Consider the following 20,741-nt stretch of genomic DNA (forward strand, 5'->3'; position numbering starts at 1 on the left):
CTTCAGACACCGTGACAGATACACTACAACCCCCCGCAAGCTCTGCGGTGGCTGGAGGGTGCCTGTGTGGAGGAGGGAGAGGGGAGGGGAGCCTTGGGCAGCCTGCCTCTGCCGCAGCATCGCCAGGGTGCCTGCTGCGTCCTACAACGAACAAGCATCCCACAAGCAGCAGGCAGACCTGTTCTCCAGTGCTGACCCTTATCCGGCACTGCCCATAACCGATATCCTCAGGCACACTGAATTCTGTTCAGCACATTCAAATTATTGGAAGACCGTTCTAAGGTTTCTCCTCTCTATATGTCAGAGTTGCATTTTTCACCTTCACCAGCCTCATTTTGAGGACACTTCTCTTGCATGGTAAAAGACCAATTGCACTTTTTCCAGCTCCCCCTTCTCAGGTAACACAGCCGAGGCTGTAAATCCCCGACACAGGGCTTATCTCGGGAAGACAGGCAAGCACCGGAGAAGGAAACGCTGCTCACGAAGCGCAGTCAGACCCTTTGCTCTCTCTGCAAGAGGAGCTCCTGCAGCATGTGGTGAGACAGAAATACACCTTCCAGACCGCTTCCCAAACACGGAGAAGGTTTTTAGCAGCTCTTCAAAGCACTGCGCGGCGAGGAAGCCTGCGCAGGGAGTGGCTGCCTCTTGCAGGAGCTGCAGCTGGGCCCTGCCCGGTGGGAAGGGGAGCCCCATGGGGAGGGGGCGTGCAGAGCTGGAAATGCAAGGAAACAACAAGGCTAGATGGTAGAAAAAATATTCAGAGCAAGAACAATTGGGCTGAGCAGGCTTTCTGAGGGGCAGCTGCACAGCAGAGGCATCAGACAAGCCAGAATCACAGAGGCCGGATGATGAAACGGGTCCCTGCAATGACTGCCTGTTCCCAGGCCCCAAGGGGAGAAGGGAGAGCACCCCTCCAGGCCCTCCCCACCACTGCACACCCACCTGCAGAAGGCAGCTAGACAGACATCTCATCTGTCAGTGGGTCCCCTCCAGCAACAGCGTATTACTGCATGTGCTCACCTCGAGAAACTTAGCTTTGTCCCCCGTGCACCGAGATGCACTCTGTTGAGCAGACAAGGCACTTGCGCCATTTTAGTACATCCACAGAAATAGGCTTTTTAATGCTATAAACTTTTTTATAAACAATCCATGATAATGTGATTATATATATTTTTCTCGCTTTGGTCACCTGTAGCTGATAGACCCCAACAGGATACATTTGCAAAGCATACCTAGCAAAAAAGCCAGCAGAGAAGCTCAGCGGCGGGAGCACAGCATCACGCCTGCCCCCTTCGCCGTCTGTGCACCCCCAGGGCTCGACGGGGCCAGTGCGGTACGGGGCAGCACACAAAGACACCTCCGAGAGCCTCTGTCCCACCTTGTCCCCTCCCTGGCTGCCACAGACGTGCCCATTCACTGCTGGCCTACTACTAGCACTAAAAGCACCGCCACCAGTTCAACTCCCTTCTGCCCTAACACTTAACATTTCCTTTCCAAATTAGTGCCTAGATCCCCGGCAAGCTCTGCAGCCCACCAAATATGGGGTGAAGCGCCATCTCCACCTCTTCTTTGCCCAAGTACCCTACAGCCTCCTTGCATGGTCTAGCAAAACTGTGCAACCCAGAGGGCAAATCCTACACTCCACCAACGAGCCCTCGGGCCAGCGAGCCGCTCCCTGAGCATGCCCGCAGCACCCACAGCCCAGCACTACAGCACCCAGACACTCGCACCACACCTCACTGCTCGGTGAGCCATTTCTTTTTTAATGTGACAGACCAGACCCACACCTGATCTAAGCTGACAGGCAGCTCTTAAAACATGAAGTTTGACTGATTTATAAACACCCAAACTTCTGGCCCTTTTTGGGAGGCGAGGGTGGGGGGGCAACAGAGGAAACGAGAGCAAGAGGGGAAAGAACATGATGTTGGTGGCACCAAAGCTTACGATTTCAACTAGCACCACATCCCAGCTCAGACAGCATCCAGGCCACAGGTCACAGCTTTCCCTCCATCACCTTATGAGCTTACAACACATTAACTGTTAGCTCCCAAACTCAGTGCATCACCAAACGAGATGAAGCACGTGCACACCACCATGTATGCACACACACACAGGAGAAACAACTCGTGGTTATTGGAGAAGCTGTGCATTGGGGCTCACTGAAACGGGCAGCCCTAAGTTTCCTTTCCCCAGAGTATCTCGGGCTCCACTGTTAGCCAGGAGGCTCACGGACATGACAGGAGGAAGACAAGTGACAGGTATTTGTGGGTGCTTGTTTTGTTCAAATGCTTCGCCGTGCAGCTCACGGATTTTGCTGCACCACAGGACAGCAGGCTCCAGCGCACTTCTGGCAAGCCTGCACCAGCCTGGCAGGCAGAGGAAGAAGCAGCTCCCAGGGGACTCCTCCGGCTGCCGGCAATCACAGTGGGAACCCTGGGCAGTACCAGCCCCGCTGGACCGCAGGGCACCCTCTGCGAGAGGTGCAGAGCCCTCCCGCACTGCGAGGGCATGCTCGGCCGCCTACAAGGATTACCAGGAGGGGACTGCAAACACGAGCTCTTGGGTGACCTTCTGCCTAGGTTTTCCGCAACAACAGGAACTGTACTTTCTTAGACTTCTGCTGCAAGGCTGCAGCACGCTGAACTGTCGCTGTCTACGTGATAGGAAGACTCAGCCTGTACTAAGAAGGAAGTACTAAAATTGGTAAAGATCTTTGGCAAGAGAGCTAGACTTCATCTTTGTTTCCTTCTGCAAATTCAGCATGGCAAGACAACAAACTGTAACTTACCCGCAAGGGCCACAGCAAACTAAAAATACCTGTACTGCCTGAGCACACGCACATGAAATCACCGCGTCGTAATTGGGAAGCTCAATGACCTGAACCAAGACAATACAGTGGTGTCATTCCAATGCATCAGATAATATTGAGTATGCATATATATATATATATATATATATAAAAATATATATATAGATATATACACAGAGGGCAGGCTAGCCCTGCCAGTCCCCTGCCAGCATCAAGCTGTCCCACAACTTCACAACTACTGCATGGTCCTATCCAGACAATCGTTACTCCATACTGGCCACTGAATTGATAAAATTATTAAGTAAAGATCATGCAAAGCACTGACTGAAATCACAGAAGATTTATGGACAATTTCAAGCTCTTTAAATTTGTGAGGATCCCACGTGGAGGAGGTTAAAATTGCCATTATAAGAATCTGATATTTTTCAACATTTCTTCATGGAACAACTATCTTGCGAGACTGAGCCACTCACGGCCTGACAGGTGAACTTGGAGAGCTGCAGGAACAAGGACACCTGCAGCAATCTCATTACTGGGTAATTTAACGATGGCGATAATGGGACTGGAGGCTGCAGGCTGCGTGAAGGTCACCTAAAAACCAAAAGCTCCTTGGAAATAATGAATGCTGAAAACTCCAAAGTTAATCAGTCACCTTATGTGGGATCCTCCGTGGGCACTGCTTTTACAGCACTTCCTTTATTTTCTTGATACTTCACAAGAGGATAGCACGATCGTTCATAAAAATTGCATCTGAGGCTCATACAGAGTCTTGGCAAGGGACTTAACACACTGCACTTGGCCACTAGCAAAGCTATTTTCCATTCCCGAAGTGTGTCTGGATAACTGCGTAACCATCCCTGCAGTGGCCAAAGCACTCTAACTCGTTTCTGACCTACATTCATCCCATCTGCAGACACGAGGATGCCGGACACAAGAGCCAGAAGGGCCGAGGCCCCGGGCAGAGGAGGAAGGGTGACGCGCAGCAGGGATGCTCAGCACAACTGCTGCCTCCACCCAGGCGGTGCCGCACGGTCAGGCTCCCCTGTGACTCGGGGCATCTGCTGCACACAAACATCAGCCCTCATTCACAGCTGAGCTGCAGAACACCCCAAAATGAAAGACAGTTCCGCCGTATAAGCAATGCTAGAAATAACCTTTTTTTTTTTTAAAAAAAAAAAAAAAGGCTGCTAAAAGAATGGAAAAAAAGAAATTAAATTCTCATTGCAAATGAGGTCTCAAAGTGGCAGAGCATCTCGGTCTTTACTCTTGCATCAAAACGAGCAGTATCCTATCCCTGTGGTATCCAGCACCACACCAAAACACAGAGGCGCACACCTCACAAACAACGCTGCTTCTCATGCCCTCTTCTTCACATTTGCACTCGTATGCAGAAAACAGATTTGCTCCCCTTGCAATGGCACTTTTTCTGGGGAGAGAGGAAGGATGCTTTAATGCCACACAGCAATATTTACCCTGGTTTTGCTACAGAATTGCATGGGAATGCCTGGAGAAGCTGAGTGAACTTCCAGGAAGCAGCACTCGGTCATCACACCTGAAAGCTGGTCCAGTCCTTGGCAGCTGGGACTCCAGCATTTGCTGAAAAATAGTCTAGGTTTTACAGAAAGATCACTGCAGCACTGCAGCTTTGATTTCATCAGGAAGACTGCTCTTCAGGGGTTCTGTGTGGTGCAAGAGCTGCGATGCCTTCTGGGATCAACAGCAGACGACCACCTACGCAGTCATGGCTTCCGACAGCTCCCTTGCTTTCCACTCGAGCGGAGCCAGGATGCGAGATGGCAGGCTGGTGCTGTCATCCACTGAGCTCGTCAGAACGGCTTCCCGGGGTACAGCGTGCCTGCCACGTTACAGCACTGCTCCATACACACCCCCTTTTGAAGCTGTGTCCCTGTTACACAACTTCTGCAGTTAACGATGGCGTTCACTGGAGCCGAGGGTGGCAAAGAGCAACCGCCTTTGAATCAAGCCTCCTAAAAACCCACTGCTACGTTCCTAGAGGACACAAAGGTACCAGTTTCATAACAAAACATTTTTAAAACCTTCACATTCCCCTGCCAACAAGCGTTTCCTTCCCACACTAGGTCAGTGGAAATTTCATTACATCCCATATGGATTTTACATTCCCACTCCTGCTGGTGCCAACATAGGACTTGCTTAACAGCTCTCTGCTTTCCTGAGCAAGTTTGATATAGATTTTAAAAAAAAAAAAACAAACAAAAAACCAACAAACAACTCCACAGATTTGATCTCTAGTTCTCTTTTCATAGTGGATTACAACCCGAGGTGGTCTCCAGAACAGCTCTTAACAACCCTAACAATGCACAGAAATACAAGGAATATCAATAACGCTTCTCCAATCTTTTCAGTTTCCTACCTCTTCCTATTTTTCTCCAGATCTGAGCTACTGCTCTCATTTGATCTTTGTATCTGGCACAAAGATTTCTCTTTGACTCTTAAAGGGGTCATTCAAGACAGTACAGACAGTGGCAACAAACACAGAGACTCGCCAAGGCTCCCGTAGCTTTCACCACCCCCTGCTCCGGGGAACAGGCATTTGCAGTCTGTGCCCACCGGACCCACAGCCAGCAGCCTCCGCCGCGAGCTGGGTGAGGGTCACCACCTCCTGCACACTCGCCACGCGCTCACGAGCCCAGTGCCGGCCCCAGCCGGCCAGGCAGGACCCAGCACCCTCTCCCATGTGCTGGCTCATCCCAGAGTCTGGTACCAAGAAGGACTCAACAGCGCCACGTCAGTCCCACCAGAGGGTGAGGATGCTCTTGGGCATCCAGGCATCAGAAAGGCACATTTTGATTTTCATCAACAGAATTTCTTTGTTTCCTCCGCTCCCATAACACATTGCTCTGATACTCTCACGTTTCCTTACAGAAGTTCAGCCAGGGCAGTACCATTGAAGCACACAGAGGCAAAGGGCAATCTCTCCAGACATGGAGAGCTCGCTAGCCATGACCCTAAAGCCACTCAGCTACGAGCAGTCACACAAACAAACGGAGATGGCCACTGACCCCAGGAGCTGTTGCTGCATGTTAAATGGAAAAGGTTTGCAGCAGAAAACAAAATTAAGCACTGCTGGCATCATTAATGCAAAGACAGAAGCAATAGCAGAGAAAATTACATTCTTCAGTGCTGTGGAGGTCTCCGTGAGTCAGCCGCTCACAACCACAGCCCCTGACAGCACCTGCATTGTCGCTCCCCTGCTTCCATAGTTACTTTGCTGCTGCATTTAAGAGGCACTCTCCTTTCAATTAAAATGAACTTGCTCTTAAGTAGCCTTTTCACATAATCATGAAAAAACACAGGCAGGCAGAAAAGCCTTTTTCCGCCCTTCGCGCCTGCTGCCTAGGGAACGGGCAGGAGCACTTGGAGGATATCCATTTTCTCCCGCCTGCGCAGTGGAGCTGGAGACCAGCCCCACCGACGGAGCAGACACCATTTGCTGTTTGATCCCGACACCCTCCATCCTCTCCCTCTAACCCAGCCTGCTCACGCACTGGAGACAGAGGGAGCGGATCCCCAGCGAACCCAAACCCAACAGGTGTCTACTAACATCCAGGGTGCCACCTTGATGGGCGTCAGCTGAGAATCCACACTGAAACCCACCCCCTCTTTACCAGCACTGTTTGCAAGCAATTTTCTGGCCAGCAGCATCAGCATGAGCTGCATCAGTCCTGTCCGTCATGGGGGGATTAACAGGCTTTTAATTATAACCTTCAACCAACTGCCAATTATGTTTTCCCTGTTAGACAAATATCTCTTCAGCGCCTGACCCCAAAACCTTAAACTCTGGAAGACAGAGCTAGAAAGCAGAGGACGCTCACAGGAAGGGAGGGCTAATTGTGTTTCTGTAACTGGAGAGAGGGGAGTCATCTCCAAGCACTCGACTGACATGCCTCACAGAGAACTGGCTTTTAGAAACAACTGGAGCGAGACAAGCCCAAAGCACAGGCAACTGGGAACAGAAAAGTTCACATTTCGTTGGGCTACACTAAAGTCTACAAAGAAAAAGCTAAACTGTTAAAAATCTGATGGGCGCCCGCCATCGCTCAAGGATTAACCCCTTCGTTCCTGCTCCTGGCAGTGGGTGTGCTGTCAGCTGAAGGTTTCGGGCAGGGCTGCCCATACCGCTGCTGCATCCAGCTGGCTGCGCACAGGAGGGACACTGACAGCCTCACATGGGCCACAGCCTCTGCCCGCAGTGGAGGGCTGCGTAGCACCCGCCGCTCAGGCAGACCAGAGGGACCCTCATCCAACACCTCCTATGACAGATATCAGCACCCCAGGCACCGCCAGGAGTGATCCTGTGTTTGCCCACTGTCCCAGGGGAGCTGGACATGGACCCTGCCTCTGCATCGCTCTTACCTGGCCAAACAGCCACTTCGTCCCTCAAATAACTGGAAATGAGAAATCCCCAGCTGAGCGTTTTATCCCGGGTGATCTGAGAGTCACTCGTCACAGGCTGGCAGAGCAGTGCAACATCTCCGAAGGGCACCTGGAGAAAAGTGGTTTGCTTTGGCCATTAGAGTGAAGTAGGGAGCAGCTGGAAATTACAACCCAGGCCCAGGTTTGGACTGCAAGCACTCTCATTTGCACTCCTCTTCCCCAAAGCTTTGGACTGGCCATTATAATCTAATGAAACGCTATCTGTGGTCAGCCTGGCCTCTCCGGTTTCACGCTTCCGCATAGCCGTTACTAAGAAGTTGCAGCAATAGGACTGCTTCTACTCACAGCTGAAGAAACGTGTACAGGAGACGCTTACACGATGGCAGGTTGGTCACTCCTGCAATTCACATAATGGTGGCAGGTCCCTATTTGCACTGAATAAAAATAATTCGGCAAACTAAACTCGGCGAGCATCAGTAACAAGTTACTCTGTGAAAGCTAAAGGTTTCTAAAAGAAATGACCCAAACTGGGCTCAGCCCCTTTCTTGGTTCAACTAGTACATATGGGTTTTTTTAATATTTCATGTTCAGAGCTTTCCTTGCTAGAGTAAAAATAAGCTCCTTGCCATGAAGAGCAAACCTCACTAGGAAAACTCTCCAACTCTGGCTTCTGCCCAGCACCATCATGATGTGAACAGAAATGCCACAGGTCCACAGGAAAAAAACAGCCACCTCGCAATTTGTGTTTCTGAACTTGGAATTTATAGGAACTTTTAGTAGAAACCAATAAACAAAAACCTACCAAACTGCTTGAGGAAGAACTGAAAGCATTTGCCAAAAAGCAGAAAGCAAAACATTAAATAAAATTGTGTAGCTGGTCACATTTCCAACAGTAGTTTGTCTGAAATGCTCCCATGATTTAATTCACAATACATGAAGTCACAAACAGTGCCAAAGGAGAACAACAGAGTGAGCCGCTAAAAAGCTCCTTGAGTCTCCTTGAACTCTGGTGGACAACTGGCTATGAAGACTTGCTGCTTTTTTCCTCCCAGTTTGCTTGGTTTTGTTCATAAGAAAGGAGTTTCCACTGTGAGCAGTCCTGTTATTTAAAACACAGGCTCAGAGGTAGAAAATGCAAGAAATATGATTTCCTCAGCTCTTCTGAAACACAGCGGCAGCGATGTTGAAGAAAACAAAATTCCTTGGCAAACCAAGGAGGCAACAATGCTCAAGATGGGCTGTGGGACTGCTAATCCAGCCGAGAGAAGGAACATCTGTAAAATCAGAAGATCTGGGGATTTGGCTTTTGTAAATATTTTCAAATCAATTAGCCCATATCGCAAATGATGACTGCTCGTTATTCTTAGGCCGCACACGTAACCACGTGAGATGTCAGCAGCAATCAGATTTTCCGAGTAGACGCACTCCAGCCCTGGGGCCCGGCAGCCTCCCCGGGGTGGCGGGCGGGATGACAACCACCGCAGCCTCCAGGACCACATTCAACATGGCCCAATGCAGGGGAGCGTGGCCCTGCAGAGCCCCAATGGCGGGTCCCACCATCAATCCAGACTACCGAGATCCCAAATACAGCCGGAGTCCCTTGTCAGTCAAAGACCCCCAATAATGCTCACGTCCCTCTAAAAGTCAGAGAAAGGCCACCACACAGAGCACTGTGTACAGGCTGATGTGCTTGAGCAGGGATAAACCCGCTGCAAACAGCTTCCCACCACCAACAGCCAAGTGGTACATGAGTGTTAGAGAGAGCATAGAGATGAGAAAACCGTTTTACAGTCAGTCTTTGGCAGGTTTGTTAATGAATGACAACATTAAAAAAAGGGGGAGGGAAAAAAAAGAAAAAAAAAAAAAAGAAAACCCAGCACCATCAGGATGTGAACAGAAATAAAAAAATAAACTACGGATAAAAAAAAAAAAAAAAAACAACCCACCCAAAAACTTGACAGAGCTATTCAAAAGCCAGCTCAGGAAAACAACAGCTGAGAGCATATACAATTGCTGTCTATGGGGGAGCAGACCCAAGAAAGGAGCAATTTAAAACTGAATAAAGAGTATTAGCATAAGATAAATAGACGTAAACTCATCATGAGGAAAATTAGGTGAGAAATTGGAAAAATCGGTAAGATTCTGGGTCAGCCAGCTGGAGGCATGGGAGAAGACGTAGCTACCCTGGCAGTGGCAGTCAATAACACTGTGAACATGGTAACATGGTGCCTCTTATGGCCAACAGCTGGACGGGATGACTGGGCAGCCAGTCCTTGACAGCCCTACGAGCCTACAGCTGGGCAGAGGGCTCAGAGGCGACATGCTTTGACATTCTGGTCACTACAACCTAACTACAATGCTCAGCCTGGCTGAAACTCTGTGTGTGTGGTTTGCAGCAAGACGGCGTGCTTCTGCAGCAAACTGCAAAGACCTACACGGAGGAAGCAATCCTTTCCATTCGGGTTTTGTAATGTTAGGCGTTGCTCCTCCTCCGATACAAAAAGATTTACAGTCGCTCAGACGGTGTTTTCTATCAGGCATCAGCCTCTGCGATGTCAGTGCGTGAAGGCAGCATTGGATGTCAGTGGAGAAGTTTGTTGCACAAAGTGCCAGAAAGATCTCCAGGGCTGCTTTCTTAACATAAGACTCGTCTCCAAAACGGTCCAATCGTCACCGGTCCCGGACACCCGCAGCTCTCTGCGCCAGCAGGAGATGGCAACACCGTACCCAGTCACACGTGCCCACCAGCTGCAGCTGAGCCCTGTTCCCCACCGCACAAGGAGGCTGCAGCAGAACAACGAGCACCCCAGGCTTACGGCACACAGCACATCACCAACAGCAGCTCACACAGGGTCCCAAGATGAGCTGATTCTCAGGGGCACTTCTGTTGAACTTCTGGAAACACAGGCCTTCAGAAATGCTGGAGTTCATATGATCACCACCACGGCAAGACCAACTCTCATTCCTTGAGGGAGCTCTGCATTTGGGTTGGAAACTGATACTCACCAGTGGACCAGTGAAAGAGCAAAACAAAGGCAATTCCCCAAACCTTTTCAAGACTTCAGAAAAGTGTTGTTTGGGTTGATCTTAACATCTTGGCCAGCAGATCAGGGTAAGTCTCATTTTTTCCTCTCCTAGGCTGTTCACCTCATCCATTCTCCAGTAAGGACAATGCTGGCAGCCACGCATGGAGCCCGAGAACGATCACACGCATCCAAATAGCATACCTCTGACAACATGGATGATGCAGTGCTTTACAAAGAACAAAATTATTTAGGACAAACCGTGGCCAATTTGAGCACTCATATTAGAATTAACATGCTTATGTGGAGAGGTCAAGACAAAAACAGCACACTCAGCTCCAGTTCATTATTAACATGCCGCTACTTCAACTGGTCCCACCCTCAGCTTACTGAAGGATATTTTCCATATGGTCTCATTTTTTAAATATAACAATTAAACTCTAGATGAATGCCACTAGATCAACGCAACTTTTACCAGTGGTATTCCTTATTATTGTTGTTGTTATTATTATTATTCACTTATTCCTTGTGTCTCATACAGTTCACATATTCTCCTGGGTAGGAGAATCTCTGAATTTCAGGCATTTACAAATACCGTGTTGAAATTGTGGCCTCAGCTGAGATGGTGGCAAAACTCCCACCAGCTTCAGTAGAGCTAGGATTTCATCCTTTGGCAGTACATGGAGTGAGACAATCTTGCTCTCCGGCAGTTATTTTGCAAGTCTCCCCCTCTTCCAGTAACCATTGGCTCCAGTACTTCTTACCCCAAATGCTGGTAAGGGCCAAGCTCCTTAAATGGCATCAACTACAGTGGAAACCAACACCAGCAGAAGTACAGTGCTGATAAGCGGTGTACTGATACTCCAGAAATTACTTTCTTCACAAACAGTAAAACATCTTAAAAAAAACAAAAGTTTGAGCGAAGCAACCGCAAGCTAAGTGGCAGAAGGTGTGATGGTTCACAGCTATGTTTACTTTTGCTTGCCCCATCATAGGTCAAAGCACCACATGAGACGAACAGTGGCGCTTTGTGCTGCTGTACCTTCAACACAACACTCGCAGCCCAACACCATAGCTTTGCAACAACTCGCACACTTACTCCTATAGCAACAATTCAGCTGGGTCCCAGCAGAGCCTGTTGCCAGAAGAGGTGAGACCATGTGCGGGACCCAGGACCAGCCCCTGGACCTGTTGCAAAGTTCACATACAGGCAATGCATGACAAGTTTAGGATGGGCTTATTAAATAAACCCAATTCTAATGTGCAAAAACTGGTAAAAAACCAGGCGGTGGAACCCAGATACTTAAGACTCGTGAAGGTGCGTAGCCTGAATTGAAACACGAGAGACCACAGGAGCCAAGCGTGCACCAGCAAGCAGGAAAGCCTGAAGCCGCGGCCACGGGGACGCAGCGATGCTCCAGCCCGCAGAGCTGTCCGGCTGGGAGCCTGCCCAGCCCTGCACATCCCAGCCCCACCAGCTGCAGCCCATGGCTGGACCCCTGCAAGCATCCTCGCCAGCCGGGAGAGCAAGCACCCTCCTCCTCAGGGAGATGGCGGTTTTGGCACGCCGCCCCTGCCCCAGCCCCCCACCACAGGGTTCCGTCGGGCCAGGGCCAGGCTCCGGCTGCTCAGACAGGGACAGACAAAAGCAGGGGTTTCTCTAGCAACGGGCTGGGATGAAAGCTTTCAGAGACCACCTCCTCCTCCTCCTCGCCCGGCATGCTCCCACGGGCCGGGCACAGCCAAGAGATCAGGACTGAGCCCTGCTGCCACCAGCCTCTAGCCCAGGGCTTTGGGTGCAGCCCACCTACCACCCCTGGCTGGGCCAAGAGCGGCTGCTCTGGGGATGCTGAATTATCTGTCCAGGAGAACAGTGTCGGCAGCTGATCTTCCAAACGGGCAGCCTAGGACAGCCGTACCTCTAGCATATGTTTCACCCCACTGATTTGTGACAAGTGAGAAAATATGCTTGGCAACAAAAACCATTATTTTCCTCACAACTGGGATTAGACCCAATAGTTTATTGCAAATATAGCATGGCAAGTTGGACTCAGAGGAGAATCCAATTCTTCTATAAATATAGAATACACTAAGAAGGCTGTTTGACTCCCAGTTTCTTTTATTTCCCCCTTCAGACTATTCACGTGCTGTCTTCACTAAAAGCTCAGCTCTCTTCACCACAGAATTACCTCTTATGTATTTTCTAGCACTTTGTCATCCTGTTTTCCAACAGTACACACCATTTCCCTTGGGAGAACCCTCGCCCACACATCTAAGGCACCGCTAGCCCGGATCCATTATTAAAACGCCAAACAGGCCGTGACACCAACCAAACCCACCTGCCCCAGGCCAGGCAGCTGCCAGCGCAGCCCTCACAGAGGCCAGAACCCCCCGAGGCACAATGCTTGGGGAGCTGGGCTCAGCCCCCATGGACAGTTACATGTGTATGAAGACAAGCAGGGCAGAGCCTCGAGGGCCCCCACGGTACAACGTGCCCATGGGATGCTCCTGCTCCCCGGCGCGGTGCTTTTCATCCACCCGTCTCACCCCGCTCCACAGCCAGCTCCCACTGCTGACGTGGTTCAGCAGCAGCAGCAGAGGGATGGTGCTGCCAGAGGAGCATCCATCTCACCACAGCTGAGTTCGGGCCGAGGCTTTGGTGGGTCCCAACAGTGACACTATTCAGCTTAAACAGCCAAGGAGCTACAAGGACCATGGCCTGGAGCATCTCGAACACAGAGCTGCCAGCCATGCTTCCTCCTTCCTGCCGCACAGATCCCCCAAGCGCCAGCCTGAGGGTACCCTTGGGGTGGTGAATGCCTCCCAAAGCTTCAGGGAAGGAACCAAGCACACAGGCCAAAGCAAGCAAACAAGCCTCCCTCCTTCCCTTACATGTCACTATTAACAACCCTGTCTAGAAAAAGACAAGAGATTTGGCTCCTGGTAAAACAAAGAATAAGACAAGCCTTTTATCCAAAACTAGAAGTTTCAGATTTAAAGAGAGAGAGAAAAAACCCACTTCTCCCAAGTCTGAAAACAATTCATGTGGCATTGGCATTTTCCATACAGTTTTTTTTCATGTGTGTCTTTAATCCCCAGTCTAAGGGAGCGCCTCAGGGGCCAGCCCACTCCCAGACACAGCACCAAACCAAAGGCACTTCCACCGAACAGCCTTGGTTTTGCCTTCGTACCCACACTGAGCCCTTACATGGCTACTCGCTGGGCTGTACGGTAACCTCTTAATTTGTAACTACTAAAAAAGGAAGTGAAAGTGTAAGAAATTAGATCTTCATCTAAGTCACTTCTTCCCTCCTGGGAAACCCCCTGCCCTGGAGGGAGCCCGGGGCAGGGTGCAGGGGGGCCGGGGGGCAGCATCCCCCAGGAGGAAACGTGGGGTTTGGGAGCCCCGACTAGCAGCTCAGGGCAGCCCAGGTTAGGAAAATGCCACTTTTGTTTTGCTGCTAAGCAAAAGCCCACTCCTGGATCCTGCCCAAGCCCCTGCTCGCTCACCCCTCGTTCCTGGGCGGGGGGCACAGCCAGGTCCTGGGGTTTCTTGCAAGCCCAGACCAAGCATCCCAGCACACAATGGGCTCCCTTATCACACCTGCAGGAAAAAAGCAGCCAAGCCATGAAGAAAAATTCCATTTCTATAGTGATATTTGCATAAACAGTTTTAAACAAGCAATCCTTCCCTTCAAATGAACTCGAACCGAAACACAATAGAAATGAACCAGTTGTGCTGGTACCCTGGAGAACAGGGCACGGTTATAGCAGAGAGTAGGTGCCCAAAGTTGCATGCCCCATCAAGCCCATGTTACAATACCTAAATACCTATTGCCCCGAAAGCTTCGCCAGCAGCCATGCCCCTGCCACATGGGGAGGGGAAGGTGAAACCCTCACAGCTTCTCCTCCTAGCAATGCCCCAGCCAGGCAGGAGGTTACTGCCTTCTCCTGCTGACTTTGGCAGCAATGCAACTGGAACACACTAGCTCACAGCTTAGTCTTCTTCCTCCTGCTCTCTCCCAGTTACCTACACATTCTGTTTCTAACAAGACTCCCCCAAAAACCCAACTCACCTGCAGAAAAATGGACAGGCAAATAGCTCGGTTCAGCTATTTTCCGCTGGCCCCATTTCCTGGGCGCAGCAGCCCTGGCCAAGAGAGGTACACACAGACTGTAGGGCAAATGGGTACATACCAGGGTACATTGTCTAGTGTTTTACTGTCCTTCATTAGGCTTTTTCCATTAACATTTTAATACCGTGGTCAGCCCATCATATCAGTGGCTACTACAAGAATTATCTCTGCATGCATCACCTTTGAGAGGCTCAAGTGGAGTGTGGGTAAAAATGGGTTTATAATGGCTTTCTAGCCATCTCCATGGAGCGTAAAGCCCGTCTACCACACTGCATTCCCGAAACAGCGTCCTGGTGCAATCCCTGTGGGCTGGGGCCTCCTGACCCCACAGGAACTCAGCCAAACAGATGGAAGCTCAGGCAAGGGCAGCAAGTGTTATTCTTTTCACGAAATCAGTTTGCTCCTTTATCCCAATAGGAACAAGCTTTACACCACCACAAGTAACTACTGGTCAGAACGGTTCAGCAAGACGTTCATGCTTTCCCTGGCAGGGAAGCCAATGCCTTTGCATGGGGACAAGATGCAGCAGCTTTCTGCAAAGCAACACAAGCCACAGGGTCCACCGTTGTGACGATCCAGCTCTCCCCAGGCAGAGACACCATAATGTGAAACACCACCAGCGGAGACAGACCTGCCAGCCAAGTCAGCCTCTTCTTCCCACACGCCTCCCCAACGGTCTGAAGAAACCAGACCAAGAACCTGGAGAGACCAGAGCAGATACCAGTACAGTGCTCTGGAGAAACATCAAGAGCTGGAGGAAGCACCAGAGTCATTGCTCGTGGCCACCTCGCTCCCCACTCCTCCTCTCCAGGCCACAGGGCCCGTGCTGGGGCTTATGGCAGAAAGCACCCATGTGGTAAGAGGAGAGACAGGGAGGTGGATGCCAGAGCAGAAGAGTTGTCCCACCTGCTTTCCTCCACCAGCACAGTGTACAACCCCCCTGCAGTGAGGATTCAAGCCATACAACACAACACGCAGCTACTCAAGGCCTTAACACAGCACGTAAATGGGACCTAACAGAGAAGAGACCTTCCACTGAGGTGCGTTTGAATCCCAGTGGATCAGACCACCTGATCTGGAGATTTATGGCAATGCCTCATTTCAAAGGGGGCTCTCCCAGCACTGGTGTGGCTGCTCTGCTCTGAAGGCGATGCTTTGCAGGCTCTCCCAGCTCCACATCAGAAACTCTTCCTCCCCACCTTTTCTTCTTTTGAAATGGAGCATAGACAAGTCACCCTACAGCATCCAGCACTCTTCTCAGGAAACCACTGTAGCAAGTACAACAGGTTAGGCCAGATCTAAGAAAACACTGGTAATTTTTTTAATTTTCTTAATTTTTTTCCCATTGATATTTAAAATGCAAATTAAAAATGTCATAAAATTTCAAAAACAAACTGAATCGTTTTTTGCTTTTACACTTTAAGAACACAAATCAGGAAGGCATCCTTCATGAGAAAAGCAGATGTGGGAGTAGAACAAACCTGATCAGAAATAGGTTATGATATTCTGATACTCTCTGGTTAGAGCTAACACAGCTATTTCCATTTCACTGTTCACTGGCACTTCAGAGAGGGGAATTCCATCTCACTAGAAACGATACACCAGAATTCATGTATCTTTCTAGGTCATAAAATATCTTCCTAGATGACAAACAAGCCTACTCCCACGAAATAATTAAAAGACAAAATGCAACTGCTAAGACAGCACAGGCTCTCACTGTAGGAGATTGTACATGCACAAGGCTTGTCTCACCCAGACGTTTGCTGTTATGCAGGACCTGTAATCAAAATCATCAATGGCTTTTAAATCAGTCAGTGGTGCAGCGAACAAAAGGGAAAAAACCCACAACACTAATGCAACGACAACTTTTCTCTGACCTACGCACTGAAAATTTCATGGCATCAACTTTTCCGCAAGAAACCTCTCAAATTTAGTTAGTCCTAGTTTAAGCAGATACCACGCTTAGGAGAGCACTGAATTTGGCTTAAGACTTATGTAACGTCCACTTCCTATGGACAAAAGGCGTAAATAAGCCCGTGGGAACACTTCAAAGCACCCACGGGGCAGCACGGCCAGCGTAGAGCTCCCTGCAGCACTGCCCCGTCCCACGGCTCCTCACCCCGTGCACAGCACCAGGCTGAGCCCTGCTCCCAACGTCCGCGTGGTGATCCCAGCTCAGGCTAGACAGAGCAAGGGGGGTCTCACATGACATGCCCTGCCTGCCGCAATGGAACAGCTTAAACCATGATCTCACCCATGATCCCTGCCGGCCGCAAGCCCTTCTACCAGATGTAGTAATAACAGATAGTGGAGCTGGCCCAGTTCACGTACCCAGAACTTTATCACTTTGGAAGTAGAAACACTTCTGAAAAACCAAGGTTTCACTCAAAACAACGTACTGGGACTGAGCCACAGCATGGTTCAAGGTTGAACTACTTTGCTAAGCATTCACCAGATGCTGTCAGTGGACCCCTCCAAGTCCCTGGAGGTGGTCTGCCCAGTCTCCTTCACACTCCAGCTTGTAGGATGAAAGAAGTCTTCAAAAACAACAGAATTATTTCCATCAGCCTCTCCTCCCTATTACAACAGCACTCTACCAGTAGCAGCAGCAAGACCGATGCTTCTTTTTAGGCCTGTCTAAAACGCACTGGAGATGCTCAGCCCACTTTTACCTGGGGAGATCCTCCTTGCACAAGACACAGAGCAGCCCCTCGTTTTATGTAGAGAGCAAAGGAAGACAAGGGCAGCTTCTCAATGTCTGAGAACAAAGATCAAAGCTGAGGTGGTGACAATGAAGTCCTGAAATAATGAAAAATAAGCTGGGCAAGCACTTAAGAACAAACGAGCCAAGTCTCTCCTGCCAAGAGCCACTGCAGCAGCAGATCTCACACGTTGCTCTTCACGTGCTCCCGTTCCCTCTCCTTCTGACCCACGCACACGACGGCAGCCGCTTCAGCTGGCGAGGCGGCGGCATTCGTCATAAGCTTTTGTAATCCAAACCTACAGAAGTTACTGACAGCGTGTTTCCCTTACAAACTGACTCTGGATGCAGATCTGGAAATGGCCAGCCTGGCTCATGAAGAGGCACTACCCCGCAGCAGGGAAGAATAAGCGTTTCGGGTGAAGCAAAGCACCCAGTTTTCTTCCATTTGCATGCAGTATTGCCAAGCTCAGACGATTCTGCCCTGCTAGGACAGCCTGCGTTCCTTGGACAGGAAAGGCAAACAAAACAAACCAGTCTTTATTCTGAACTTTAGCTGAGCTTCAAGACCAAAACTTTCCACAGATAAAGACTGTCTGACAACAAATATAATGGTGTGTTGCAATTATGTTAAATTTAAAAACAGAAACAGAACTTCAAACCACACACGCATTTGCCACATGGAAAGCGTAAGCCCGCCATCCAAGAAAACCAACCGGCAGGAACACCCGGACCAGACACCAACAGGCATTTCTGCTGTCAGCCGCAGCTTCCCCGCGCTTTGGGAACACCGACCACAGCACAGAGCAGCCGCCTCCCCGGGTGTTCTCCGCGTGAAAGAAGGTGTCGTCAGGGGATGCCATGGTCCTTCCTTCCTGAGAGCAAGGAGAAGGACCTGCTTCCAGGAGAAAGGCCCTGCTCGGAGGAGGAAAGGCTGCCATACCATGGAAGCAAGATGGAAAGCAGAAGAGGTGCCAGGAGCAGTACAGCTCACGCTACCTGGCTACTATGCTTTACCACAGACAAAAAGCTCTTTTGATATTGCCTACCGACTATAAAAATTAGCAAAGGGAAATTATTTCTTAAAAAAAAAAAAAAAAATTTAAAAAGCTGAACTCCAGAGTCAAAATACCTTTTCCTAACAAGAAAAACAAATTCAAGCGTGCACAAAAACCACCCAGATAAATCCATAAGCGAAACTGGTCCTCCAGTGAATGTATTGCAAATTTTTCCATGGGGCGTCAGCAGCTCTTGCACACTGTCTAAATGCCAACCCCTAATGAATTCAATGCACTGATGACTACACTGTTTTCTAAAGAACTTGGCAAGATGTTCAGCATTATCAGAGAAGAGAGGAAAAACAGCAGAATTTAGTCATTTAATACCCTATCTTCCAGTAACTGAAGAAACATCCCAGTCCCATCGAGTTAACTACAGACACTTCCTTCAGAAGCGGGATGATGACACAGGAAGGACTGATGGGAAGAATGGCCAAGTCCACGCGTTTGAAGACAAATTTCCCATTGGAAACGTTTGGGGGTTAGAGTTGTTCGGACACACAGAGGATCTTGCAGTTTTCACTAGTCCCTCAAGAAAAGAGCTGGTTTTGTCCTGTCCCCAGCAGGGACTCATTACTTAGAGCTTCACCCCAAAGACTGAGCGATCCCAGGTGTCCAGGTGATATGCAGGTGCAGGCTGGACAATGACCTCACACAAAATGTAGGAGTCATGGATCCCACCTTCCGACTCTTCCCTGTTCGGGTATCTTTGGCACAGACCTGTATTGGTCCAGTAACTCTTGATAGATTATTTTTTCATTCATCTGCCCAGTCACTTGCTGGAAGGGGTGAACTTGCAGCCCAGAGAGTAGCCCACGGCAGCAGCATCCCGCTTCCATCACCTTCAGCTTCCACCAGCCAGTAACACCATCCTTTCAGGCAATACAGCTTTGTATGCCAAGATGGCCAAACTGCCAGTGTGCTTTCATGTTTTATTCCCATTCATGGAAACAAGGTCTTCAGCCTCCCTCAGCCACCTGAAGAGCCTCTCTGATCTATGGGCTGTTGCAGCATTACTACCCAGCTCAGCCATGGAGCACATCTTCACTGCGAACACCATCGCTTCTCGTTCTTGGCCCCACTGCCCCTTCCTCAGCATGTGATTGTTGAGAAGCCCATTGCAGCCACATCTCCTCCAACTAGATCTCTGTCAGAGCCACAGAAGTAAAAATGGAGACAGACGTGGACTTCAGCACAGAGCCCAGCTCTAGACATAGGTCCCACCATGCTTAGTCTCACCTACAGACTGGGGCTGATGGACAGAACTTCTGCTTCCTGGTCCAGCTGCGGATCAGGTCTTCAAAGCGCAATCTTCAGCAACTGAGCAGTTGAAATCTGTATGGTAACATGAGTTTACCTTCACCATAAGGTGTCCTGTTCAGTTTCAGTCTCTAACAAGATTTGGCCAAAGGTCTTGTGAACAGTATGGAAAACCCAACCACTGGATACCTTAAAAAACAGGTCAGGACACTGAATTATCCAAGTAGAATAATTTTCCTCCTTTTCAGAGTAAATAATTCTTTTGGGGGAATAATTTTCCTTCTTTCTTAACAAAAATTGCCATGTCAGTCAACCAGAAATGACTCGGGATTTTGCAACAAAATTCTGGCACAGAAAGTATGTCTCAAAACCAGACTGTAATGCAGCAAGTATGAGCAAGAGAGAGTCGGTGCGTGTTCACGCGTGAGCGTGTGTCTCCCTTCTTCCAGTGGTAGGAATAAGGAGCCAGAACATCGGACCCCAACAGAGAACACAGGCCAGATTTACAGCATAAGCACACGCAGTGGAGTGGCAGATCTGGTGGGGAAGTGTCCACCATAATGAGAAAGGACAGCGCTTGCAACGCTGCAGAATGGCCGTACCCGACAGCCTGCCAGGAGCGCGCTGCGGGGCACATGGGAGCACGGGCCGGGATGCCCCAGGGAAGGCAGGGGCAGGCAGGGACCGACGGCAGGGATCGTTGCCCCAGAGCCCCCTCCTCCACAGGCTTTGGTTTCAAATGTCAAGATTCCCAGCAGCGCAAGGGACAGCAGCGATGATGGTGGATGAAGCAGCCAAAGTTACACGTTTGAAGCAAGGAAAACACAGGACCCAGGTAACAGACTTGACAGCCGCTATCAGTACTAGTTTTGGCAGAAAGCATTAAAAATAGAAATTAAGGTAAAAACCACACAATAAGTAATTCAGTGCCCTGAGTCCCTTACTCACCACATCAACTAGCTAGGCTCTAACATTTAGAGTCAGGAGAAATGCGATACAGTCCACCTAAAACCACCACCACCAGGAGTTACTCCAGCATTACTCCAGTGCTGCTGAAGGCAGAATCCAGCCCAAAGGAACGGCAGCAAGAACACATTTAACCAGTCTCTTAAAACGCACCTACTTTTTATAGCCGCCTCTGAGCAGCACGGAACATACGTTAACGGAGATGCAACTGTTTAAATGGAAATGGGCAAAGGCAAGAGGGAACCGAACAAGAAGTAAAATCAGCCTTGGCATGCAAAAGCTGGAGCAAACCCATGGGCTCTGTGTGGATTGCAGCTCTGCTGGAAGCGATGCCCTGGCAGCTTGGGCGGCTGCGTGGCCAGGAGGCACCTG

At 49.7% G+C, this 20,741-nt stretch overlaps 1 protein-coding gene across 3 annotated transcripts in view; it reads right to left on the reverse strand.

The window, feature by feature from the left end:
• The window catches only part of SRGAP3 (SLIT-ROBO Rho GTPase activating protein 3), a 133,423-nt gene that overhangs the window by 68,937 nt on the left and 43,745 nt on the right, over positions 1–20,741 (reverse strand). The window contains exon 1 of one of the 3 annotated variants that reach the window (XM_087743857.1): positions 7,205–7,225. The exons of the other annotated variants lie outside the window; for them this stretch is intronic. The gene's annotated coding sequence lies outside the window, so the exon portion shown is untranslated. Of the gene's footprint in view, positions 1–7,204; positions 7,226–20,741 lie in introns of those variants that run through there. 3 annotated transcript variants of the gene reach the window in all.

This window comes from Nipponia nippon, unplaced genomic scaffold (assembly GCF_047370975.1).
Source record: "Nipponia nippon isolate SJK-2023a ecotype South Korea unplaced genomic scaffold, ASM4737097v1 scaffold_9, whole genome shotgun sequence".
NCBI classification, from domain to species: Eukaryota; Metazoa; Chordata; class Aves; order Pelecaniformes; family Threskiornithidae; genus Nipponia; species Nipponia nippon.